General features: G+C 38.3%; 1 pseudogene; it reads left to right on the plus strand.

The window, feature by feature from the left end:
• Window positions 1–25,705, plus strand: part of LOC133102180 (BTB/POZ domain-containing protein KCTD5-like) — a 74,297-nt pseudogene extending 48,592 nt beyond the window's left edge.
• Window positions 25,706–27,724: the final 2,019 nt, after the last annotated feature.

Here is a 27,724-nt window from a genome sequence, read left to right on the forward strand (position 1 = left end):
TATCAAAAAAACAAACAACCCAATCCAAAAATGGGCAGAAGACCTAAATAGACATTTCTCCAAAAAAGATATACAGATTGCCAACAAACACATGAAAGGATGATCAACATCACTAATTATTAGAGAAATGCAAATCAAAACTACAATGAGCTATCACCTCACACCGGTCAGAATGGCCATCAACAAAAAATCTAGAAACAATAAATGCTGTAGAGGGTGTGGAGAAAAGGGAACACTCTTGCACTGTTGGTGGGAGTGTAAATTGACACAGCCACTATGGAGAACAGTATGGAGGTTCCTTTAAAAACTAAAAATAGAACTACCATATGACCCAGCAATCCCACTACTGGGCATATACCCTGAGAAAACCGTAATTCAAAAAGAGTCATGAACATGTGGCACATATATACAATGAAATATTACTCAGCCATAAAAAGAACTGAAATTGAGTTATTTGTAGTGAGGTGGATGGACCTAGAGTCTGTCATACAGAGTGAAGTAAGTCAGAAAGAGAAAAATAAATACCATATGCTAACACCTATATATGTAATCTAAAAAAAAAAAAAAAAGGTTCTGAAGAACCTATGGGCAGGACAGTAGTAAAGACACAGACATAGAGAATGAACTTGAGGACACAGGGAGGGGGAAGGGTAAGCTGGGACGAAGTGAGAGATTGGCATTGACATATATACCCGACCAAATTAAAATAGATAGCTAGTGGGAAGCAGCCCCATAGCACAGGGAGATCAGCTCTGTGCTTTGTGACCACCTAGAGGGGTGGGATAGGGAGGGTGGGAGGGAGACGTAAGAGGGAGGGGATATGGAGATATATGTATACATATAGCTGATTCACTTTGTTATACAGCAGCAACTAACACAACAAAGTAAAGCAATTATACTCCAATAAAGACGTTAAATACATAAATTAATAAGAGTAAAACAATTTTTTTTAATTAACATAAAAACTTCCAGTGATTTCTCATTGTATCCAGGTTGAAATTCAAACCGCTTAGTCTGGTACTAGCCTTGTAGGCCATTCATTCATTGGTAGATTAGTTTAATTTTAAAAATAAGTAAGCCCCTCCTATGTGCCAGGAACTATTCTAGATGTGCAAACAAAAACAACTACAAACTTGGTAATTCAAGGTCTAGAGCTCAAGATGAAGTTCTGGACTAGAAATAGTTTGGGGTTCATCATCATTAGGGTGAAACTATGGGTCTGGTTGAGATTGCTGATGGAGAACATGAAGCTTGAGAAGAAAAAAGGGTCAAGAATAAAACCTTTGAGATAACCAACATTTGATGTGATGTTGATCAGGATAGACAAAGAAGAGTTCATGAAGGAAATTAGAAGGAACAATTGGGAGAAATAGAATGGAAACATATGAGGCTGACATTAAAGTCAAGGAGGAGGAAGAAAGGAAGGAGAGAGTAGTCAACAACATAGGTAAGTAGACCCTGCAATGAGAAAGCCATCAGTAATGTGTGCCCTGGCAAGGGTAGAAACCTACCTGCAACAGCTAGAAAAGAGAATGGCAGGTGAAACAATGAAAGCAAGGTTATGGGCTATATTCTTAGGTGCTTCTTGGTGAAGTGAAAGAGATACATCCCTCTATGCCCACCCCTGCATCTCCACACAGCCAAGAGCAGAATTTTCTTTAAAGAAAGACTTCATTTGCCAGGAGCTTTCAACCCTGACTGCTAATTAGAATCACTTCAAGATAGTTTAAGAAATAATGACACTGTGCCAAAATTCTTATCCAGTTGATTTTGAAATAGATCTGACATTAATATTGTTTTAAAGCTTCAAAAGTGATTCGAATTTGCAGCCAGGTTTAAGGACCACTGTCACAGGCAACAAGGAAGAAACGAATCACAAGCCTTCTGGCTATCTCATGAAAGAAATGGGTAGAATCCTGTTGCGTGGCAGGGACTTTGAGTAATAATAACTAATATGTTTTATGCGTTTATGCTGCACTGTGCCCAGGAGTTCATGTACACCATCTTAATGTATCCTTACCGTCACCCTGTGAGTATGAGTATGATAATCATCCCCATTATATGGCTGTGGAAACTGAGGCTCAGGAAGGTTAGGACTTTAGCCAACGTTAGCCAGCTGGTAAGAGCAGAGCCAGGTTTCACAGAACCCAGTCTGTTGATTCCAGTTTCCTGTATGCCTAACCTGCTCAATCCCACCACAAAAGCACTGTGGCTGACAACACAAAATAACCAAATAATTCATTCCTTTGACTATACAGACAAAAGCAAAAAACCAGAAGTGAAAATTTAAGACTAACAACACAAACCAACTCTACTGTAGTTTCTACTAGAACATTCAGAAGTACTATGTTGTTAATTTCCAAAGTTATCCCTACATCATTTACTTGGCTAACTCTAGACTGCAGAAATTTAATTAGCAGGTCCAACACAATCCAGATAAACCACTAGACAGATAATTAATTTTGCTTAAACTAACACTGAACCTGAATGGCACTTCTATTCTACCTTCCTAAGTGACCCAAAACCGAATGAATGTGATGACATAAACTTAAATAATGATTTAGTAGAGCAATTACCAAAAGTTAAAAATTTTCTCCTAAATGATCTGCGTGATAGAGAGTCCTAAATTTGCATGTAAGTGAAAGTTTATAAATTATTCAAGACAGGTGAGTGGAAGAGTATCACCAGCCGCCCTAAATTGTAACTCATTGTAACTAAAATTCATTGCATGGCACACACACATACAAATCACGCCTGTCCTCAAGGAGTAGACATAAATATGTTAGCATGTGTGTGTATGTGTGCAGTATTCACATGTTTCCTAACATGGAAGAGCTTAGGTCAATCACAGCATCTACAATCGCACTGACAGCCACAGCATTTTAGGGGCTAAGTAAACAATGGATACTTTTTTAATTTGTAAGTGACAGGATGAAGAATATTGTGGATTTTCCCCACCAGACTATAACAATATTAAGGTAAATCAAATTTTGCACCTCATTTATTTAACAATGTCATTTTTCAGTTGCTATGGGGTTTTTTAGCCTCTCAGAACACAAGGCCGCACAAATTTCCCAGAACTTATTTTTGCAAAGAAAAAAAAATTGTTACCTCTTGAACACTTAATTATAATTGGTTATGCTTCTTTTCTTTTATTAAGAGATAATTTATGAAAGACTATTTCAAGATTGTCTAAAACGCTGCCTTTGGAAAGACTGAAGCAAGGGAATGTAATCACTATGTAATGTAATCAGAATATGTAATTAACATATAATCATAAAAGAAGAAAGTAGTCTCACAGCATCTGTGCCTCAAAGTCAACAACAGGACTGTATTTAAAAGGCTATATATGTTTAAAAAAAATATTTTTAATGAAGATAATACGGTTTTTTATAAAATATTTTCTCAATCTTTTTTTTTTTTAACTTCGAACAGAAAATTTAAAAATTTGACCTAGAACTTAGTACCGGAAGGATACTGCCTCTGGTTTTCAAATCGGTTCACACACCCCTCCATATTCCCCAGCTCCCACTGAGGTCCCAATCATTCTCCATCCCAAATGTTTCTCCAGTCACATCCTCCTCCATCCACCCCATACATTTCTTCTTTCTCTTGAGTCTTTGTTTGCTACTGAGGGCCATCCTCCAAAACCAAGACTTTGTTATTTTTAATTTCTGGTCAATTTTTTTCCTAGTTAAGGATCCATAAGAACATAGAGAAATGCAATCATGGAAAATCACTGAGGATGGGGAGGTCACATAATTTTGTACCCCAAATCCATGACAAAATACAGGGCAAGAGACAAATTTGATTGAGTGATAAAGGTAATACTAAGAATCATAATAGCAAACAAAGTTCAGAATCAAGTGCCTTTTATACATTCTCCTAGTTGTAGACATGAGGTGGTTTAAAATTTATTTCTTTAAAAAAAATGCAACAAACTTCTTGTACATATCTCCTTGGATACATGTGTGAAGCTTCTTTAAGGCAGGTACCTAGCAGAGTTGCTAGGTGGTAGGGTGTACAAATATTCCAGACAGCTACGTACTACTCAAAGCCTTTCCAGAGTGGTTTTAACAGTTAAATGGTTGGGGGAATTCCTTTTCCTTAATCCTTGCCAACTCAATATACTCTGACATTTTAATTTTTGCCAATCGAATGTGTCAGAAAGGGTTCTTTGTTTCTTCAGTATGTATTTCTCAAATTATTAATAAAGTTAAATTTCCTTTTATAGGTGTGCTGACCAATTTGATTTCCTCTTCTCATTGCTGTCCAGATTCGTGTGTTTAGTTTTCTAGAGAGTTTTCTGTCTCTTTCTTATGGATTTCTAGAATTTCCTTCTATCTTTATATTAAAGATATTAATTATATAACATTAATATATGTTAAAATTTTTTCTCAGTTTTCACACTCCTTTAAATACATATTATGTTTGTTATTGTATAAATTAAAGCTTTAATTTTGATGTGGTCAAATTTATAAATCTTCTTTTTTGTACCTTGTTTAAGACATCCTTTTTTATTCCCAGGTGATAAATCTATCTCCTGTATTTTCTTCTAATAGTTTCAAATTTTTGGTTTTCATCTTTACGCATTTAATCCACACAGAATTCATTTGTATAGATAGAGTGAGAAAGGGAACCAATTCTATTTTTTCCATATTGAAAGCCATTTATCTCCTTATCACGTATTAAACAGTCCATCTTTTGCCCACTGAGTTGTAACGGCACCTCTCATATAAGTTTCCACATAAGATAAATCCTCTACTAGACATTATATTCTGTACCATTCAGTAATTTGTTCTTATTCCAAAACCACATCATTTTATACTGTTTTATATTGTATCATATTTTTAATTAAGCTTTATATTATCTTGGTACTTGACAGAATAATTGTCCTTTCTTTGTGCCTATTACCTTTGTTTAATTTTGCTTTTAGAATTATCTTATTTTTCAATTTTTTATTTTTCCATTTTAATTTTTGAATCTCTTTCTCAAATTCCAAAAACTTAGTTATGAGATTTTAATGTAATTGCATTGAATTTAAAAATTGATTTGGTGGGGAAATGGCATCTTCATTATTGTGAGTCTTCTCATTCATGAAAATGATACATTGTTTATTACTTTAAGCTGATTTCAATGTTTACATTACAAAGTTTTGTAATGTTTTCCATAACAATATAACATATCTTTTGCTAAATTTGTTCCTGGCTACCTCATAAATTTTATTGTCATTGTGAATAGGATTTTCTTATTGATTGTATTTTAGAAATAGAAAATCTATTAATTGTGTATGTTAATCTTTTATATACCAACTTTCCTAAAATCTTTTAGTCGCTATAATTTCTGATTCTCTTGGACCATATATGTAGATAATCATTTGCAGTCTGCCTTTTTCTTTATAATTCTATAAATTGTAGTTCTATTTCTTGTATTATCTTCTGGTTAGGTCCTCGAGAACAAGGTTGGATGATTATAACAAGCATCTTTGTTTTATAAAGTATATTAATGGAAAACACTTTTAAGTTTTATCATTAAGTCTGAGGTTCATTATAACTTTTTGTTAGATGCCCTTGTTTAGTTTAAGAACTCTATCTCATATTCATAGTTTAATAAGCGCTTTCATCATACATGAATATTGACTTTTATAGAATAATTTTTCTCCAACCGTTGAGACAGTTCTATTGATTTTGATCTGAATTTGTTAATACAGTGAATAATATTTAGACATGTCTAATTTTTTTTAAAAAACATTCTTGAATTCCTTAAATAAACAGTAGTTTGTCCTACAATTTTTTCTCTATACACTTATAGTCAATTTGCTAATATCTTACTTAGGAATTTTACATCGTTTCAAAACAAAATTTGTCTATAATTTTCTTTTCTTGTACTTTATCTAGTTTGGCTATCAAGATTATACTAGCATAGAATTGTTTTTATAAGAGAGACATCTCTTGTAAAGGTTCCGTAAAACTTTCTTCTAAAATTTCCCGGGGCCTTTGTCCTGTCACTGCTTTGGGAAAGGACAGGGTAGAATTTTGACTATTAATTAATTTCTTTAATAATTACTTTTCTACTCAGGTCTTCTATTTCTCCTTGAGTACATTGCACTAATGTATATTTTTCTTGAAAGTCATGTGTTTTATCTATTTTTTCAAAATTTTGGAGAGTTATTCATAGTATACTCTGATGCTTCAAAAAAATCTGTGTTGTTGGGTTCATTGCTTCAGTTTTGTCTTTACTATTTTGTTTTACTTATCTTTCATTATTTCATGCTATTATTTAATGATCATCTTCCTCTCCTAACTCTCTATTTTAAACATTTATTTTAAAGTCTCTTTCACATTTTTCTATTATTCCTTTTTCTAGAACTCTTTATTTTGTTAAATATTAGAGAGGGTAATATTATGAACCCCCATGTACTTGTCCTAGATTCAAAAATAATAAACTCTCGGCCAGTCTTTATTCATTTGTTACCCCCCATCCACTTTCTCCTACCCCTTGATTATTTTTAAACAAATCTCAGACATTATATCTTTGCATCCACACATAATTTAACATATATCTCTAAATGATAAAGACTCTTTTTAAAATGTAATCACCGTAACATTGTCATACCTAAAGATTAAATATATATATATATATATTTGATATCACCAGATCCACTCAGTGTTTACACACTCAGTGTTTATCCACTCTTTACAGTTTCATAATTTTTTAGTTTTATTTTCCGTTGTTTATTAAGGTCCATGCACTGCAACTGGCTAATGTGTCTTAAATCTATTTTGATATATAGATTTCCTCTAACTTTCATGTTGTTGTCTGAAGAAACTGAACAGGTTGTCCTATAGAGCACCTCTTAATCTGGAATTTGCTAAATGCCTCCAGGTATTATTTTAAATACTAGAGTATTTTATACTCTTCTATACCTGCTATTCCCTGAAAATTGGTGGTTAGATCTAGGAACCTGATCATATTCAATATTTTGCTTGCCAAAAATACTTTATAATGTTATGGACCATGAAAGATTCTTAATGCCTGGTTGAATTTCTTTTTTTGATGTTATCGACTAGTGATAAAAATTGCCTAAGTCCACTCAAGTTGCACTTCCAAATGATAATTCTAAAATTTTATTATTCCTTTTGCAGTCATAAGCTTGAAATCAGCCCTCCTAGAAAGAGAATTTTTCTTCATCAATTATTTGGTTACCCTAAGGACAGTTCAAACAGAAAGGATAAAAATGTAAAAACGGTTGACTCTTTCCTTTTAACAGGTTTTGAATGAGCTGGGGTCCCAACAGCTTTGAAAGGTGACAAAGGAGGTGCTTCCTTTTAATATCTTTATGAACTCATGCCTTTAAATATATTTGATATGTGCTGTCTTTCTTGGTCCTCAAATTGTTCCATCTCTGGCCTGTGGGAACTTTCTCAGTTTGGCTCTGAAGTCTCCTTGACATGTTAGTTGGAGTCTTTGATAGTTCCCTTGTTTTCTGGCATGACAAGGTAGTCCAGGCTCTTGTAAATTTCCTGCTCCAGAACTCAGCCACTTTTCCATGGATTTGTGGTTTCTTTTATTGGCAAATGGTATTTAGAAACCACAACCTGAGCCAAGAGATGTTCATTGCCCCTTGCCATTTGGTCCCCTCCCCATCCCCACCACTGGCCTTTTTTATTAGCATAACTAGAAAATAATCTTTTGGATAAATATATCATGATGTTATACTGATATTTCTATTTCAAATCCATAATTATAGAGTTTCCATTTAGCCTCATTAAGCTCACATCTGTGTCATTTTTCCCCACATTGAAAACCTTGGTTCTCAATGACACAAAAATAAATATTCATTTTCTTTATCTTTCAATACACACAACAATCTTACAGTAATATTACCAATAAAAGTACACTTTAGTTCTTTTAGTCCTTACAGTTTATACCTCAAATGTAGTTCAATTACTTTTAAAAATAAGTTGGAACAATTCCTTTTTATGTAGTTATTGCTCTTTTATTCCTAATAATTTAGATGATAATTATCTAATTTACTGTCTATGGACCGTCTTGCTGTGTACCGAACCTTAAATGTACTAAAAATTTCCCTATGTAAGGTTATCTCTCAATCTTAAAGGAAACCCAGTAGTTGAATGCTACCTTCCATGGGACATTTTCCAGTGTCTCTGCCAAGACCTTAAAAGTTTTGCTGGTTATGAACCATTTTTACATTAATTCATGGCTCTATGTTTTATTGCCTTTTAGCACAAATTCAGGGTTCCAACTCTCAAGGCAATTGTCTCCTCCCACAGTAAGGTATGAACTCCTGTCTTCCAGGATTATAAGCAAAGATCTTTCAGTTCTTATTGACAGACAGGACCGTGATGTCACAGCTTCTTCCATTGGGTAGGGAGCCTGTATCACCTCTCGGGTATGCGTGGGGCATCTTTCCTGACCTGTAAGTCCTGAGGTGAGTTTCCACACTGGAACCCACCTCTCACCACTACTTCTCTGCATACTGTGCCTTCTTCATTTTGCTACCTGGAGTTTTCTCATAAACTTGGTTTCTTAATATTTAAAAATAGTTTAGGTGGCAATTTCTGTGTATTTTAAGTAGTAGTGGAGTTCCCTGCATCTGTGAACACCACAGCCTTGATCAGAAGTCTCAGGAATTAAATTTGTACAGATATGTGCACAGAGTCCAGAAAATCCAGGTGAAATCTGGAAGCTTTCTTCATCCAGATATTTTGATATTTGTAAACATCTGAATAATTGAATTTTTCACCTGGACACTTGAGTTCATGTAGATATATATCCAGTTTAATTTCTGGTACTCATTTTAAACAGTTCTTAACCTTTTAATCTACGTCTTGCAATAATTTGACCTTGAGCTTGATACTTACACTCTCAGTGATTCAATGGGGACTGCCTCCTAGATCGTGTGACTTTAACTGATGCACTGATGCACTACAGGCTAATAGATCCTACAAGTTTGAAAGCTTTTTCTCTGAGTGTACACCCAGCACAGTTTAGGGGTATTATCTTTTCCAGTTCCTTATTTAGTCAATTGTTGTTCTGAAGGAGACTTCAGGGCTCCTCAAGTGTCTCATTTGCATTTGTTATTAGGTTCCTCAAACTTAGCCCCCATTTCTTCTTAAAAGTTTAATTTTTCAGAAGCGAAAGAACCACATGTTTTCAGCACTTTCTTCTTCTAAGTCTTAAACCTATCTTAATACGATTTTTTAAAGATATTTTAAAATTTAATTTATCCCTCAGCAATTTGATTTGTAGGGTAAGGAGAGCAAAGTTTTACAAATGGAATACTTTTAAATAAATCATAATTAATTAACTATGCAAATATATCAAATAAATGTGGATACATAGTTAGATGACTAATTACCATTCAGAAAGGTTAGAAATTGTAATACTATTTTTTAGCTTGGTTAATATAATATTATAATTGGGGTTGCTTTGATCATAGGGAATGTCACAGACAATAATTTTTCAAGCTTGGCTGATTTTGAAATCATATGGTTATGAGTATTAGCAGCTTAATATAAAATGTGGTGCTGTCCACAAAGTTAAAAGAAAATTATTTTTGTCATAATAAGCTATATTAATTTAATTAGTTGTGCATATGGTTACATTTTTCATTTGAAAACGAAAGCAGAATGGTCGTTGATAGATCCAGTTTTTTAAAAAGAGAAAAAAGAATTCTTTGATATTTTAATTCTACAAGGAAAAATTTTTGTCTCCTTAGGTTTTATTATTTCATATGTCCTAGTTTTTTTAAATGCCTGTTAATTTCTGTATCATTCAGTAAGTGTTCACAGGGCCTCGGTGATGCATTAGGGCTGCCACTCCTTGAATTAACTGAATGTGCTCTCTCCCAGCCTAATGCAATGACCTGCTACTTTGCCTTCTGGCTTCTAGGCTCACTCCCTCAGATCCATCCTCCACCCTGACACCAAGATCATCTTCTGATGCTGCAATCTGGGGCCTGTACCCTGTGTTTCACATTTTTACAGGGCTGATCATCCCCTACAGCAACAGTTCTCAACCAGGGGTCCATGAGCCATTCCCAGTCAACAGATTCATTTCTTGGGCTCATGCTGTAATATAAGCCTTGGTTTTATTTTCATTTAAATTTGTTTCCAAATTTTAAAATAAGGAGATTTTATGTAAAATTCTAGAAATCTGACTTTTCTTCAAAAATTGAAAACATATAATAATGCTGGCCCACGTTCCTTCAGGAGCTGAGTAGCAGCTGCTCCTCTCAGATGAGGTCGGTCACAGCGGGCAACTTGGGCCCCAACTCACTGACATTAACCACCTGGAAACTGAATCCGTGGTCCCTCAAAGCAGGCTCAGATCCAAATCTGTTATTTTTTTCCTACAAGGCTGTAGTGGATTAAATTGTGGCCCCTGAAAGATAGGTCCACCTGGAATGTCAGAATATGACTTCATTTAGAATAAGGGTCTTTGCAGATACAATAAAGGTAAGTATCTGAGATGAGATTATCCTGGATCAGGACAGGCCTTAAATATGATGATGGGCTGTCCTCATAGGAGACAGAAAAGGAGAAGACAGAGACACACAGAGAGCAGAAGTCCAAGTGAAGACGGAGGCAGAGATTGGAATTACACAGTCCCAAGCCAAGGAGAGCCAAGGGTGTTGGCAGCCACCAGCAGTGTAGGACAACAACTTTCTGTTGTTTTAAGCTTCCAGCTGGTGGTAAGTTGTTACAGCAGCCCTAGGAAACTAACAATGTCCCTCTGTGATCTGGCCCTGGTTTACCTCTCCAGTCTCTGCCCCTGTACATGCTTGCCGTTCCCTCACAGCCATGTGGTTTTGTGATTCTGTTTTTGCACCTGCTGCTCCCCCTGCCTGGAAAACTCTTACATCTCTTTCTTCCTGGTTGAATTTCAATTCACTTTAAGCCTCTTATCAGAGGGCAAACTCCTTGGAGAACCCCTCTTCCTTAGCTGGGAAAATGAGCAGACTGCTGCCCCCTAGTGGTAACAATGTTCCTTGACCTACAACACCTTTTAGCACTCGCCACACTAGGCTGAAAGCATGCCAGGGTAAGAAAGCTTCCAGAGGCGTTCATATTTGAACTAATCCTTGATGGCGGTGAAGGTTATGAGGCATGTGATGGTTAATTTTATGTGTCAACTTGACTAAGCTATGACTATGCTGTGACAATGTTGTTTGGTCAAACACCAATCTACATGCTACTGTGAAGGTATTTTTTTAGATGTATTTAACATTTAAATCAGTAGACTTTGGGACTTCCCTGGTGGCACAGTGGTTAAGAATCCGCCTGCCAATGCAGGGAACATGGGTTTGAGCCCTGGTCCAGGAAGATCCCACATGCCACAGAGCAACTAAGCCCATGAGCCACAACTACTGAGCCTGCGCTCTAGAGCCTGCAAGCCACAACTACTGAGCCCCTGCACCGCAACTACTGAGGCCTGCGTGCTCTAGGGCCTGTGCTCTGCAACAAGAGAAGCCACCACAATGAGGAGCCCATGCACCACAACGAAAAGTAGCCCCACTCACTGCAACTAGAGAAGGCCCACACGCAGCAACAAAGACCCAATGCAGCAAAAAAAAAAAAAAAATCCATCTATAAAAAAATATATAAATAAACCTCAAAATAAAATCAGTAGACTGTGAGTAAAGCAGATTATCCTCCACAATACAGGTGGGCCTCATCCAATCAGTTGATTTGTTCTGTGCTTTAGAAAGGTAGCTACTTTGATTGCAATATCAAGATGGAAGCAGAATAACTACAGACAGATATATCAATTATGGACTGTTGCAAAAATGCAAGTAAAATGTAATAAAGGCATGTAGCAAGGGACCTGGAATGAATGGGGCGGGGGGAACAGATTAAGAACCAGAGGCAGAATCATGTGACACAAACTGATGGCTGGCGTGCTGCACTGTAGCTTTTTGAAGTCAGGCTTATGTCTTATTCCTCTTGGCCCCCCAGGGCCCACCCAGCACTCATGGGACACAGCATGAAATAACTTGTTAAATGAGGGATAAATGGAAGAATAGACAGGAGAAGAATGAAGAAAGGTTTAAAGACAGCCTTGATGCTTCTATTGATACATCAGAATATCCATTCTTTTCCCTTTCAGTGCCTTTTTAAAGTTCTACTTCCTGCCATCCTCAAAATCTGTATCATCTAAAAATAATCAGGAACAGTGTGGATTTAACTTTGCACAAAACTTCTTCCCCCTTGAGCCTTACCTCTATTCTCTTCCCTTTTTCCGTCCTCCAGTTTTCCTTTGTATCATTTGGAGCCATATGAATGTATGAGATGTGATTGATGAGTATGAGGATATGGTGATCAGTGAGGAGATCTAGTTTAGTGGAAGTGGAATCAAGGTTGGTTAGAAAAAATATTGTGTTAGCAAACTTAGGGAAAAATGTATAGGTAGTCAAGGCCTACCTGTACAATGTGGAGAGGAAGAAAATTAGGACATGTCAAGATACCACTGGGTATTTTGCAGTCATCTGACAAAATCACCTGAACAGAGTCAGAGTGTGACCAAGCAGTTTTGAGAAAACCCAAATTGTACTTTGCACCACATTGGTCACCTTGACAACAAATCCTCTTTCTTAGGACAATAATATCATTCCAAGAAAAGTGCTTGCAAATTAAGAAAGTATTAATTATAGGTGGAATATATATATATATATGGCTAAGCTAGCTCCACCTGGAGAAATAAGTGGGAAGGTATCTGAAGAGTTTGTACCACTAACACAGGATGGGGTAAGGAGGGAAAATTGAAGTTATGTTACAAAAAGGATAAAGTACAAAGGACAGATGGGTTTATTCACAACCAGCGTCAATCAGTCAAATGATGTACAGCCAGGATTTTGGATCCATTGGTCTCACCTCCTGGAAGTGACTTTGAACTGAAAAATGGAACAGTTATAGTAGGAGACTGTAGCATTGTGGCACCTGCAGCTTCAGTTGACACTTAATCAGCTGGGATGATTGAGGCCACACAGAGAGGAGGAGAACCAGATATTAAAAGTGACAATAGACCAAACTACTGATTTTCAACATACTTAGAGGAGCTCATTGTTCTTAATGAATATCCATCTTCTAAAAAGCACTCTAATATGGATTCTGAGCAATTTTGTTTCCCCCTCCCCCACCCCGGCCAAAAGTATTGCTAAAAATATGGCAATGGGAAAAGTAAATTTTACTTTTAAATTATCTACAAGTAACAAAGCACTTCTTCAGGACTCTTGTCCTATTAAGTTGTACTCTTCCCAGGAAAATTTAGGTTTTAAGTATCAACTTTTAAACTTTGACATAAAATCCGCAAGAGCTATGTTGTCAGTGAGGTAGGTCAGAGGAGCACTAGATGACTGATCCCATCTTTACATGCTCCAAAAACACAGCTTAATGGCTCTAGTCATTCTGAATAATACTTTTTCTTTATTCGTTCAAGTTAATTAGCCAGACCATTGTAAAATGCATCTAGCTCTGGACACCAGTCAAACAGAAGCCTCCATGCGCATAGGGCAAGTTGTCATTGGTAGTTTGGGAAGTGCATCTGTGCATCTGTCTTTAAAGTAACATGGCCAGACAGGCAGACCCCAGGACCAGGGGTCAGGCACGTGCAGCTCAGCTATATTTACTAACTAGGAAATCTTAGGATGACTTCTGAGCCTCTTTGCATCGCTATATCCTCCTCATCTGTAAAAAATGCCTTATACCACCCTCATAGGTCTGCAGGATTAAGTTTCATAATATATGAAATGCCTGGCACCTGGGAGGCTCTCTGGAAATGTCCACACTCCAGGCTTCTGGAGAGTAAATACATTCTCCCTATTAGCACTTCCAGGCCCCATTGTGTAGGACCCAGGCTCCTGGAATGAGCCCTTTGATGCTTTTCGCTAATTCTTTCACCTCTGTATACTGTAGACTGCAAAGATATAAATACAGAGGTGTAGTGAGTGATACAATGGCATAGCCGGTAGACTTGAACAGCTGGACTCTCGTCCTTTTTTACTATTAACCTGCAATATTACTTTAAACTAGTCCCTTAAGCTCCCTGTCTCTGTTTTCTCCTTTGTAAAGTGAGAATGTTGATCTACATGATCACTAGGTTTCCCTCAGTTCTTGAGTATTATGATTCTAGGCAATTTTTTTATTATATAAGTTTTGGGTGTACAGCATTATAATACGACATCTGTATACACTACAAAGTTATCACCACCACAAGTCTAGTAACCACCCATCACCACACAGCTGACTCCCGTCACCCATTACCCTGCCCCCAACACACTTCTGCTCTGGTAACCACTAGTCAGTTCTCTGTATATATGAGTTGGTTTATGTTTTATTTTGTTTGCTCATTCATTTTTTTTTTTTTAGATTCCATGTATGAATGAAATCACAGTATTTGTCTTTATCTCTCACTTACTTGATTTAGTCAAATACCTTTAAGGTCCATCCGTGTTGTCACAAATGGCAGGATCTCATTCTTTTCTATGGCTGAGTAGTATTCCATTATATATATGTGCCACATCTTCCTTATCTATTCACCTATCAATGAACACTTAGGTTGTTTCCACATTGTGGCTATTGTAAATAATGCTGCTATGAACATAGGGGTGCATATATTTTTTCTAATTAGTGTTTTCCTGTTCTTCAGATAAATACCCAGAAGTGGTATTACTGGGTCATATGGTAGTTGTATTCTTAATTTTTCGAGGAATCTGCATACTGTTTTCCAGTTTACAGTTCTACCAACAGTGCAGGATTTCCTTTTCTCTACATCCTCTCCAACACCTGTTATTTTTGTCTTTTCAATAAGACTCACTCCTGTCGGCATGAGGTGGTATCTCATTGTGGTTTTGATCTGCTTTCCCTAATAATTAGTAATGTTGAACATCTTGTCATGTACCTGTAAGCCATCTGTATGTCTTCTTTGGAAAAATGTCTATTCAGATCCTCTGCCCATTTTTTAATCTGGTTGTTTGTTTTATTGTTGTTCACTTGTATGCGTTCTTTATATATTTGTATATTAACCCTTTATTGGATATATGATTTGTAAATATTTCTTCAATTCCATAAGTTGCCTCTTCATTTTGATATGTTGCAGAGGCTTTTAGTTTGATGTAGTTCCATTTGTTTACTTTTGCTTTTGTTTCCCTTGCCTTTGGATTCAGATCCATAATAATACCTCTAAGACAGACATCAATGAGGTTACTGCTTATGTTTTCTTCTAGGAATTTTATGGTTTCAGGTCTTACATACAAGTTTTAAATCCATGTTAAGTTAATTTTTGTGTAAAGTGTAAGATAGGGGTCTAGTTTCATTCTTTTGCATGTGGCTATCCAGTTTTCTCAACACCATTTATTGATGAGACTATCCTCTTTCCTTTGCATGTTCTTTGCTCCTTAGTTGTAAATTAACTGTTCATATATATGTGGATTTACTTCTGGGCTCTCAATTCTGTTCCATTGATCTGTGTCTCTTTATATGCCAGTACAATACGGTTTTGATTACTATAGCTTTGTAACATAGTTTGAAATCAGGGAGCATGATATCTCATCTGTTCTTTTGAATCTCTGCAGATTCTTTTGACTATTTGGGATCTTTCATATCTCCATACAAATTTTAGAATTATTTGTTCTAGTTCTGTGAAATATGCCATTGACATTTTGATAACAACTTCATTGACTCTAGATTAGTTTGGGTATTATGGACATTTTAATATTAATTCTTCCAATCCATGAACATGGAATATCTTTCCATTTATTTGTGTCTTCTTCAATTTCTTTCATGAGTGTCATAGTTTTCCATATACAGGTCTTTCACATCCTTGGTTAAATTTATTCCTAGGTATTTTATTCTTTTTTGATGCAATTGTAAATGGAAATATTTTCTTAATTTCTCTTTCTGATATTTCCTTATTAGTGCATAGAAATGCCACAGATTTCTGTATATTGATTTTGTATTCTGCAACATTACTGAATTTGTTTATTAGTTCTAAGTTTTTTGATGGAGTCTTTAGGGTTTTCTATATATAGTATCCTGCCATCTGCAAATAGTGACAGTTTTACTTCTTCCTATCTGATTTGGATGCTTTTCATTTTTTTCTTGCCTAATTGCTGTGGCTAGGACTTCCAATACTATGTCAAATAAAAGTGGTGAGAGTTGGCCTCCTTTTCTTTTTCCTGATCTTTGAGCTTTTCACCTTTGAGTAGCTGTGGGTTTGTCATATATGACTTTTATTATGTGTCTTCTCTCTTTTTATTTGAGTCCTCTCTCTTTTTTATTGAGAAGCTTTATCAAAATGGATGTTGGATTTTGTCAAATGCTTTTTCTGCAGCTATTGAGATGTTCAGATAATTTTTATCCTTCATTTTGTAATGTGAGTATCACACTGATTGATTTGCAGATGTTGAACCATCCTTGTAAACCTGGAATACAACCCACTTGATCATGGTGGATGATCCCTTTACTGTATTGTTGGATCTGGTTTGCTAATATTTTGCTGAAGATTTTTGCATCTATGTTTATCAAGGATATTGGCCTGTAATTTCTTCTTTTGTGGTATCCTTGTCTGGTTTTGGTATCAGGGTAATGCTGGTTTTGTAAAATGTGTTTGGAAGGTTTCTCTCCTCTGCTATATTTTGGAAGAGTTTGATAAGGATGGGTATTAAATCTTCTTTGATTATTTTGTAGAATTTGCCAATGAAGCTGTCTGGTCCTGGGCTTTTCTTTCTTGGGAGATCTTTGATTACTGTTTCAATCTCCTTACTAGTAATTGGTCTATCCAAATTTTCTGTTTCTTCATCATACAGTCTTGGAAGATTGTATGTCTCTAGGAACTTATCCATTTCTTTTCTTATTGTTGTCCAACTAGTTGGTATATAATAGTTCTTATAGTCCCTTATGATCCTTTGTATTTCTGTGTTATCTGTCATAACGTCTCTTCTTTCATCTCTGGTTTTATTTATTTGAGTCCTCTCTCTCCTTTTTTTCTTGATTAGTCTAGCTAAAGGCTTATCAATTTCATTTATCTTTTCAAAGAACCAGTTCTTAGTTTCATTGATCTTTCTACTGTTTTTTCAGTCTCGATTTCATTTATTTCTGCTCTGATCTTTATTATTTCCTCCCTTCTCCTAATTTTGGGCTTCCTCGGTTCTTCCTTTTCTACTTCCTTCTGGTATAAAGTTAAACTGCTTATTTGAGATTTTTCTTGTTTCTTGAGGTAGGCTGATATTGCTATGAACTGCCTTCTTAGAACCATTTTTGCTGCATCCCATAGTTTTTGGTATGCTGTATTTCTCTTTTCATATGTCTCTAGGTATTTTTTAAATTCTTCTTTGATTTCTTTGATTACCCATTGATTTTACAATGTTGTTTAATCTCCATATTTTTTGTGGCATTTCCCTTTTTTGTGATTGATTTCTAGTTTCATGCCATTGTGATCAAAGAAGATGTTTGATATGATTTCAATCTTCTCGATTTATTGAGACTTGTTTTGTGACCTAACATGTTATCTGTCCTGGAGAATATTTCATGTGAATTTGAGAAGAATGTATATTCTGTTCCTTTTGGATGAATGTTCTATGTATATCTATTAAGTTCATCTGGCTTAATGTGGTGTTTAAGTCCAATGTTTTCTTATTGATTTTCTATCTGGATGATCTATCCATTGATGTAAGTGAGGTGTTAAAGTCCCCTACTATTGTTGTATTGCTTTCAATTTTCCCCTTTAAGTCTATTAATATTTGCTTACATATCTTGGTGCTCATCTGTTGGATACATATACTTTTATAAATGTTATATCTTCTTGCTGGATTGACCCCTTTGTCATTATGTAATGCCCTTCTTTGTCTTTTATTACAGTCTTTGTTTCAAAGTCTATTTTGTCTGACATGAATATAGCTACTCCACGTCTCTTTTCATTACCATTTGCTTGAAATATCTCTTTCCATCCCCTCACTTTCAGTCTGTGTGTGTCCTTTCTACTGAAGTGAGTCTCTTGTAGAAAGAATATAGACAGATTTTTTTAAAAATCCATTCAGCCATTCTGTTTTTTGATTGGCAAATTTAGTTCATTTACTTTCAAAGTAATTATTGATATGTATGTATTTATTGCCATTTTTATAAACTTTTTAAAAAAATTAAATTCCAAAGCATCATCTTTTTATTCCCCCTCCCTCACATTTTATATTTTCGATGATACATAGGCAAGGCTGCCCCTAGACCAGCTGCAGAGCCTGGCCATGGTTGCTATGGCATGCTGGTGGGCAAGGCTGGCCGCTGGAATGGCTACAGAACCTGACCACAGCTGCTGTGAGATGCTGATAGTAGGGCTAGCCCCCAGATGAGTCTAGGCAATTTTGATCCTAAGTATGAAGTTCTGAAGACCATCTTTTTTTTTTTTTTTTTTTAATTTATTTATTTTTGGCTGTGTTGGGTCTTTGTTTCTGTGCGAGGGCTTTCTCTAGTTGCAGCAAGCGGGGGCCACTCTTCATCGCAGTGCGCGGGCCTCTCACTATTGCGGCCTCTCTTGTTGCGAAGCACAGGCTCCAGACACGCAGGCTCAGTGGTTGTGGCTCATGGGCCTAGTTGCTCCACGGCATGTGGGATCTTCCCAGACAAGGGCTCGAACCCATGTCCCCTGCATTGGCAGGCAGATTCTCAACCACTGTGCCACCAGAGAAGCCCCTGAAGACCATCTTTTAAAAAATTTTACTTGGGACTTCCCTGGCAGTCCAATGGTTAAGACTCTTCACTTCCATTGCAGGGGGCATGGGTTTGATCCCTGGTGAGGATCTTGCATGCCGCACAGCATGGCCAAAAAAAAAAGTTATTACTAAGTCTTTTGTGTGTGCATGCATGTCCTGTGTTGTTGGATGATGGTTGTGGTGATGACTGTGGACAGGTTTGTCCCTTTTTGCCAGTTTCTAGTTTACTGTTTATTGAATATTCATAGAAATTTTGTTAAGCTACCAAGCAAACATACCTCTTTTCTGTGCTTACAATTCTTTCTTCTATTTTCCATTTTTTAAATTTTTGTATTATTATGGTTCAGCTTCCTAACTGAGTCCTTTGTCAACAAAATGAATCTTTAATGTTGTAATAATACAAATATTGATAGCTGAGCAGAGTAATGACGAATTGCACATGAGATGACGAATGAGCAGCAAATCATTTCATCCTGGAAGAGAGATACCATTGAGCCTGTTGAGTGACATTGGCATCCTTCAGAACAAATGTACAATGCTTTCTCCAGCTAATACTTTCTTATCTGATGGCTTTATTTAAAAAAAAAAATACAAAACCTTTGTTTGATCCTTCTGTCCTTTTCTGAACTCTGATCAAACAGTCCCACAGTTTGGCTTAAAAGTAAACTTTCCAGCTTGTCTAAATGGATCATGAAAACAGAATATTTCAATAGGTGTTCATTTGCTTTTTTATTTGCTACCAGAAAATTCATGGCTGTTACAAAAAAATATTTACTTTTAGGAAGCTTGTTTTATGTTGTTTCACCCCTCCCCGGTCTGTTAAATCAAATGGATGTAATCCACTGCTTGATTCCTCAGAAACTTTCGCTGCAGCACACAGGGGATTAGGAAGCATGCAATGTGAAAGAGCAGCAGGAGAGATAGTTTGGAAGTGCTCTCCTCATCACAAATATGTGTCTTCAATATTTAGTTGTTGTGGCAGGAAAACAGCAACAAATACATGAACTGTAAACCATCTGGCTTGAAATATGTTCAAATATGAATGTTCATCTTGAAAAATGAAATCTATGGAATTCTGGCATCCACTTTGACTTTTGAGAGATGAACAGCTTGGATATGCAAAGAAGGGATTTCTAGACTAGCCTTCTTAAACTTTAAATTTTCCTGAACTAGAAGTTAAATAATTCACTACCTAGACAGGAAAACTTTCCTCTCACTTTTAAACTTTAAGGAGAAACGTTGCTCGAAAATCCTGCAATGGTATCTGTGTAGGGATTTGTACAGAATTGTCTTATGTTTTAGGAAGAAGAGAAAGGAATGTGGTTCTGTGTTTATTACTTAACATTTATTAAGTTTCAGTGTATGCTAGGTATGATATAAAACACATAAAAAGCATGATAATTCTGACTTTCACCAGATTCCTAAACCAAAAAGTTAAAACTGGCAAAACAGGAAGCTTTGGACTGTACCACTTAGTTTGGGGGTAAGAAATGATGAGTTAGTCACTCTGCTTGCTTTTGAACTATGATCCTGAGGCTACCCAGCATCCGTGCCCTAGAAGAAGTAGCTCTCCAAATGACTCCCGGAAATATTTTAGGTGACTCAGTAAATGTAAAGCTGAAATGTGCTGCAAACATATGTGAGCAGTAGGGAAGAGGAAGGCAAACAAAGCACAAAGCCCTCTGGGCTTAGCAGACTGGATCAGAGGTAACCACAGAAAGCGAACTAGAAGCAGGAGTAATTTTTGCTTGCTGTTTGATGTTTTGGGAGCTTTTCAAATTGACCCTTTGAGAGACATAGAAATTCAAACTTATTTGCCTCCTTCTCTTCTTCACGTTATATAATTTTTGACAAAACCCAGATTGATCCCCATCTAGAGAGAATTCTCCCTACAGTAAATCCTTCAGCTAGATCTCTTTGTGCTTCAGTGACCCTCAGGTGGACAATCTCTACCACTCCAGGATGTACTCACCTTTAAATGATTCTTTAGTTGCTGCACATGTTCCCTGCTACATTGTAAGCTTCTAAATAGGGGACTATTCACTATTCACCAGACTCTAAGACCCTCTGTGCCCAGCATCATGTGATGCGTGCAGCGGTTTCAGTAAGTATTCATTTGAAATTATGAAACTTGAATAAATGAAAGAATTATGCCTAAGTGGGAAAAAAAGGTTTGAACTGGATAATGTTAACAAAGTTTGTGAAACAAGCCATTTTTACATGACATTAAGAGAGCACAATGTTTCCTAAAACAAAAATACAATATACTTAATTCAGCAAAAGGTAGGGTATTGGTGATGTATTTAATTAAATTTTATTTTAAAATCAGATATATTTCAATGCATGGCCTTTCTTTTTTCTTTTATTCTACTTTTTCTTTAAAAAGTTGAATTTATTCAACATATGATTTATCTAACAGAATTTCATAATTTTCACAACAAATGTTCTTCAAAATAACTATGTAAAGACCTGAGATATATGTGTTTGTATTTTTTAATTTCTTTTTTTCACCTCTTTTCACTTTAATACTTAGTTGTTTATAAATGCTTTTAGGAAAAGGGGCAAAAACATGTTCAATGCTTAGAAGAGGAAATTTGGCAATGCGATTTTTATGCTCTGTGAACTCTGCTATATCTACAGGAAACTTAGATTTTAGTATGCAGCAGCAAAAGCTACTAGATGATCAATCTTGCCCTTGAGGATCAAAGTGTTTCTTTGTTCCGTCAACTGTTCAACTAAGAAACTAAAAAGAACTAAAAATATAATGCAGCAAATCCAGTCCAGGAATGTATTGTGGGCAGCATGGAGCTTGTGTCATACATACAAGCAATTAACCTGCCTTTGTAAACGTATTTGTTTGGTTTCCCTCCTACTTTTTCCACTATAGAAAGTTTGTTATTGGTGATCTTTACAAGGGAAAAAACCCACATCTTTTGTGTAGTGAGCTGGAAGAACCAACGAGTATATCCATCTAATTAGAAAGACTGTATCTGCCTTAGAAACACACAATGCAGATTTCACTGCATTTGTTCTGAGAAAATTCTGGAAATGAAATGGACACAACTTATTAGCAATGAAAAACAATTAGATGAGACTAGATCAAATTCTGAGCATTTATATCATTTTAGTAGTTTTCGTACAATTTCCTCTCCTTAAGCGCAACTCCATTCACTTGGCCCCAATTCTTGGGAAATGATTCAGATAGTTCTGATTTAAATTCTGATCTGTACAGATTTCTTCACTGAAGTAAAAACTGCGGCAGACATTTTGGGGCGTGATAGGCATCCTCGAACTTCACCAGGTAAATTAAAAATAAAGAGAGCAATCACAATATCTTAGTTATCAAAACTGAGAGCTTCTGAGGAGCCCAGAGGCTGAACTGAGTTGTATTTGGGTGTGTGATATAAGGTATGATATCTGGTGTTTTATAAAATCTGATTCCAACATTGTAAACCAACCAGTGATGTCAACAGATTATTCTTATGTGTGAATATAGAGAAGATGAGAAGAAAAGGTATGTCCATCAATTGAACAAGTGTTGAGTTGTGAGTGAATTGAATATAATTTGAAAGTCACATATTTTTTAATATGAGTAAACTAAATATCATGCAAGTTCTACAAAAATAAAATCTATAAAGAAAAATGCTGGGGCTTCCCTGGTGGCGCAGTGGTTGAGAATCTGCCTGCCAATGCAGGGGACACGGGTTCGAGCCCTGGTCTGGGAAGATCCCACATGCCGCGGAGCAACTAGGCCCGTGAGCCACAACTACTGAGCCTGCGAGTCTGGAGCCTGTGCTCCGCAACAGGAGAGGCCGCGACAGTGAGAGGCCTGCGCACCGCGATGAAGAGTGGCCCCCGCTTGCCGCAACTAGAGAAAGCCCTCGCACAGAAACGAAGACCCAAACACAGCCAAAAATAAATAAATAAATAAATAAATAAAGTGTATAAATAAATAAATAAAAGAAAAATGCTGAAGTTAAATCATGATTTATACTTTCATAATACAACTATGAACCATTTTTTTACGCTATAAATGAATAATAGCTTCACTTTAACACAAAGTATCTTTACATATTCAAAATGAGGAACAAACACATCACATTTTAGAAATAAGAATGGAGCATGCAAAGATGTGTTTTTAAACCTAAACCTTTATATTTTTATTGTAGCACTAGAAATAGTCTAAGCAATTAACAACAAAAATGTGACCACAATTATTATTCAGCAATATATGCTTCTCATTTGTAACACCGTGTGAAGAATACAGAAGGCTAGAAAAGCCCAACTCTTCCTGACACTCATTGAATCTAAAATAGACAAGATAGTATAAAATTCTGGAGGTAGTCTCTCTGAATTAATTTTTATAACCCAACTGAATAATGCCTCTAAGACATGTAAATCCTAAACACTTCAGAAATAACAAATCATTTCATCATGGAAGATTATTGGCTTAAAGAAATGAATATGAAGACTTTACACCTTTGTTATTTCTCACTGTTAGAAAAGCTACTGAGGATATTTCACTAGCTGCACGCTTACCTCAGGTTAATGCTGCCAAAATGCATGTACTTTTATCTATTTCTAGAGGGGAAAGTTCCTTACAAAAATGATATCTTTTTCTAAAGAGAAGCAAATTTGCTAATTTTTTATGGCTACTCTAAAACTTCTCCCAAAGAAGCATTATCTCACATAAGTGTGAGTGTTTTATAACTGTGTGGGTGTATGTGCCTTGGTTAGGGGGGCTGGAAGTGGAGGAGGAATGAGGTTGAATTCACGAGGTAGATATTACAATTAGCCCCGCTAAGCAAATGTATAAACTGAGGCTCAAAAGAGGTAACACAGCCAGGTCTGGGTGACAAGGAGAAAGCTCACCCATCCATCAAAATGCTTAACTTATGATACCAAAGTTCAAAATGGTTAGAAATATGGGTGTTTTAAAAGGTACCTGGGATTTGTTCCAGCCAAGTATGGTAAGATGACAGACATGGAGACATCTGCCTTGAAAGAAGAGCTTCTTACCTAGAGTTCCCAAGAGGAGGGGACACACACACCACACAGGGCCACGTAGGGAAGCACCAGGGTCAGTCAGGAGGCAGGAGAAAGGGGATGAGCATGAGCCAGAGCCTTTATTGAGGTTTTGGTGGGAACAAATGGGTGCGGCAGGGAGGGCAAACTGAGCAAGTTTAGGATTGGGTAGTTCGAATAATTCCAATAGGCTCTGGGCTGGAAAAGTGGTGCCTAGTTGTCCAGTATCTGGCCCTCAGGTGACTTAGGGAAAAAAGAACATTAGATTGGTGTGTGAGAGTTTGATCCAGGAGACGTTTGGGGAATGGGCTCCAGATGGATTGGTTTGCATATCAAAGGCTGTTCTCTGCAGGTTGCTTTCTATCGCTAGGAATTAGCCAACCCTGGAAGGTACAGTTCCTCCCCTGAGTCTGCAAGTCTCCAACATGTCAAAGACATCTTCCTATATAGAAAATTAAAAAGAAAATGGTTAATAAAATAGGAAACATGTATTCATTTCTCTATAACCTATCGGCATTATGTAGAAATAGATGGCATATTTAATCACATATAACAGGATACAGTTGGTGCTCTGTACCTACAGGCTCCACATCCACGGATTCAACAACCACGGATTGAAAAAAGAATTTTTTTTCCATTTCAGAAAGTTCCAAAAGGCAAACTTGAAGTTGATGCACTCTGGCAACTATTTACTAGCATTTTCATTGTATTCGGTATTTTAAGTACTCTAGAGATGATTTAAATTATACAGGGTGATGAGTATAGGTTATATGCAAATACTACACTATTTTATATAAGGGACTTGGGCATCCGCAGATTTTGGTACGCGAGGGGGTCTTCGAACCAATCCCCTGCATTTACTGAGGGAGGACTGTGTTTATTCACAATTAATTATTAACTACATTAAATTAATTCCTGCGACATAAATGTGTCCAATTACAAGAATGCAATTTATACTGTATGTTAAGTGTGTTTGATGCACAAATCCATTTATTAGTAATTCATAAAAGATGTTCAGGGAGCTGTGGTGGGGTTTGCCGCGATCTTGGCGGAGAATCGCTGCGAGCTACCTTGGTTCGGGGTTGGCCTCGGGGCGGGGTTGGGGGCGGCCAGGGGCGGGGTTGGGGGGGGGTGGCCTCGGGGCGGGGCTCTGCGCCTCGGCGCGTCACTCCCGGAGCGTGTCCTGCTCAACGGCCGAGGCACCGCTCGGCAGGCGTCGTGCCGGGATCCGAAATCCTTCCTGCACCGTCTGTGCCAGGCCCACTTCGACCCGGACGCGGACAAGGATGAAACAGGTGTATCTCTTTCACGGTCAGAGAGCGCACCTAGTTCGGGCCCGTGGTGCACACCCTGCGACACTGGTCATTCACAAAGACCCTGCAGAGGGAGCGGAATTTTACAATATCACCTCACCAATAAAACTTGCAAAGGACAGAATTAGAGAAGGAGACAGCAAAACGTCACAGCTGCGGGTGACGCACGTGCACCGAGGGCTCCAGGGTCCAGGAGCGGAGCTCGCGCAGACCGGGTCCACCAGGCCGATGGCGGGAAGGCTGAGCAGCTGGGCAGCCGCATCGGCTCTTCCTGCAACGACAGGGGTGCAGAACAGGCGGGTTCCTCTGCGAGGTCCCCCAGGAGCTGCACGACTCCCCCGCCGGCCCAAGCAGGGAGCCCGGCGAGAAGGCCACCATTTTGCGAGAACGGGGTTCAAGGAAGGATGTGAGGAAGACAGTGTCCGCAGCTTTAGAAATGTTTTACCTTTTCCCAAGATGCAACGATCCGCCATGTCGAGGAAGACTGGCTGTGAGAAGAAACCTGGTTTGTACAATTTCTCGAGAGAGGTCTGGGTGTGACTCCTTCTGTGCCCTCGAGGTGGGCGGTGAGGGAGGGGGCCAGCTGTCCGAGGCCGGGCGTCCCCACTCAGGAGGCCTGCTGCCCGGGTGGGCGTCCCCATAGGGACCTCCGCTTGGTTTTGCCAAGGGCCGCTTGGGCCTGAGGCAGGGCGCTCCTGACTGACCCTTTTAATCACCGAAGATCCCTGAAAGGACAGCGTTCTTTTTTTTTTTTTTTAAATTAATTAATTAATTAATTTTTATTTTTGGCTGTGTTGCGTCTTCGTTTCTGTGCGAGGGCTTTCTCCAGTTGCGGCGAGCGGGGGCCACTCTTGATCGCGGTGCGCGGGCCTCTCACTATCGCGGCCTCTCTTGTTGCGGAGCACAGGCTCCAGACGCGCAGGCTCAGTAGTTGTGGCTCACGGGCCTAGTTGCTCCGCGGCATGTGGGATCTTCCCAGACCAGGGCTCGAACCCGTGTCCCCTGCATTGGCAGGCAGATTCTCAACCACTGCGCCACCAGGGAAGCCCAGGACAGCGTTCTTGTTGCTACATAAACAGACTGTAACGGAGCCTGGGCCTCACTGGTGGGCAGTGGCAGCAGCGCCATGGCCCCGGGCTCTGGGTGCCCGCTGGTCACCCTGGCAGCACCAGGCCCTGGTCCTCGGGGCAGGGGGTCTGCTCTGCCTCCTCGATGTGGTGGGTTGGTGGTTTCTCCTGGCCTCCGCGTGTTCACTGCTTCCGGGGCCTCCTTCCTGACCCGGCCCGGAACAATCGAGGCTTCTCCAGTTGTCATTTCCAGGCGAGAGCCCTGTGCATCCTTTCTTTCCCCGTGTGGACAGACCACACAGTGCTTTTACTTCTTAGAAATGCTGGAAACTGCTGCTGCCTTTGGGGCTGGTCTGTTCAGTCAGTTAAAAGGAGGTACAAGTTTTGCCTCGTCGGACCCACCCGGGGGCTCCGGCGAGCTGGCGCCCATCCCTGCCTTGGTCTTGCCTGGGATGGAGGTCGGGGCGGGGTGTCTGTGCAACCAGCTTCTGGAGCCGAGACTCCGGTCACGTTGCAAAGCGGACGTTTACAGCACGTCGCAAACATCTCTTTCCCACGGGCTCTCTAGTTCTCTTGTGTAACTATGCACGTCTCCCTGATATTTCTGGGGCGTTGGGGACACAGCCTGCACGGGCCCTGCTCCCTGACATGACTTTGGAGCTACTAGGATTCCTTTGAAACCTTCCTCGGCTGGTCGTGCGGCCTGTCAGTCCGGGGGGCCTGGCTCGGAGGGCAGCTCCGCTACCTGACCTTGGGCTTCTAGGCAGGTCTGGTTCCAAACGCTTCCAGAGGCTTCTCGCCTGTGCCATCTTCTCCTTTGCCAGTATTGCCTGATGAACCAAGTTCTGTAGCAACTAGGACTTACCTCCTCCTTTTTGTAAGGTCTGTTGTATGTTTCTAAATGTTTGGCTTCATTGGTTTATAGCAACCTTTCTATAGGGCACACGTAGCCTTGCTGACCCGTCCTCCCCGGAGCCGGCAGGGGTGGGCAGCCCCATCTTGGCCCGTGGGGCGCTTCTGTGACCTTGACATAATACATAGGCTTGTGGCTTTTTTTTTTTTTTTTAATTTAAAGATATCAAGACAATTCACTAAAATTTATTCTAAGTGGATATTTTTACTTTTGTACTTCTTTAAGTATCCATATTTTATTGGCTTACACTTCATGCCTAAGTTTCCCCTGAAAATAGCAAATAAAATTGTGTATTTGTGGGGGAAAAAAAAATGTTTAGGATAATGGTTAAAAATGAAGATGCTAAAATCAGAGAGAACTGGATTGAGGTCCCAGCTGCCCCTACTGCAAGTTACTTCATTAGGCCTGTTTCCACTTTTGTGTAACGGGGCTTATCATAACCTACCTCATAGAGTGAGTCAGTGTATGATTTAATTGGACAATACCGGAAAAGTCCTTAACCTGGTGCCTGGATTATTGATTTAGGATTTAGAATTACTCTTATTATTTAGGTGAATGAATACTCATAATTATTATTCTCGACAGGTTTTTTCAAAGTTTTAGTTTTTTTAGGACAACTAAATAGATTCACCGTATGAAGATGCAGAAAGCTTAAGCAATTATTCAAATGATTCAAATCTCC

Source organism: Eubalaena glacialis, chromosome 12, assembly GCF_028564815.1.
Source record: "Eubalaena glacialis isolate mEubGla1 chromosome 12, mEubGla1.1.hap2.+ XY, whole genome shotgun sequence".
Lineage (NCBI taxonomy): Eukaryota > Metazoa > Chordata > Mammalia > Artiodactyla > Balaenidae > Eubalaena > Eubalaena glacialis.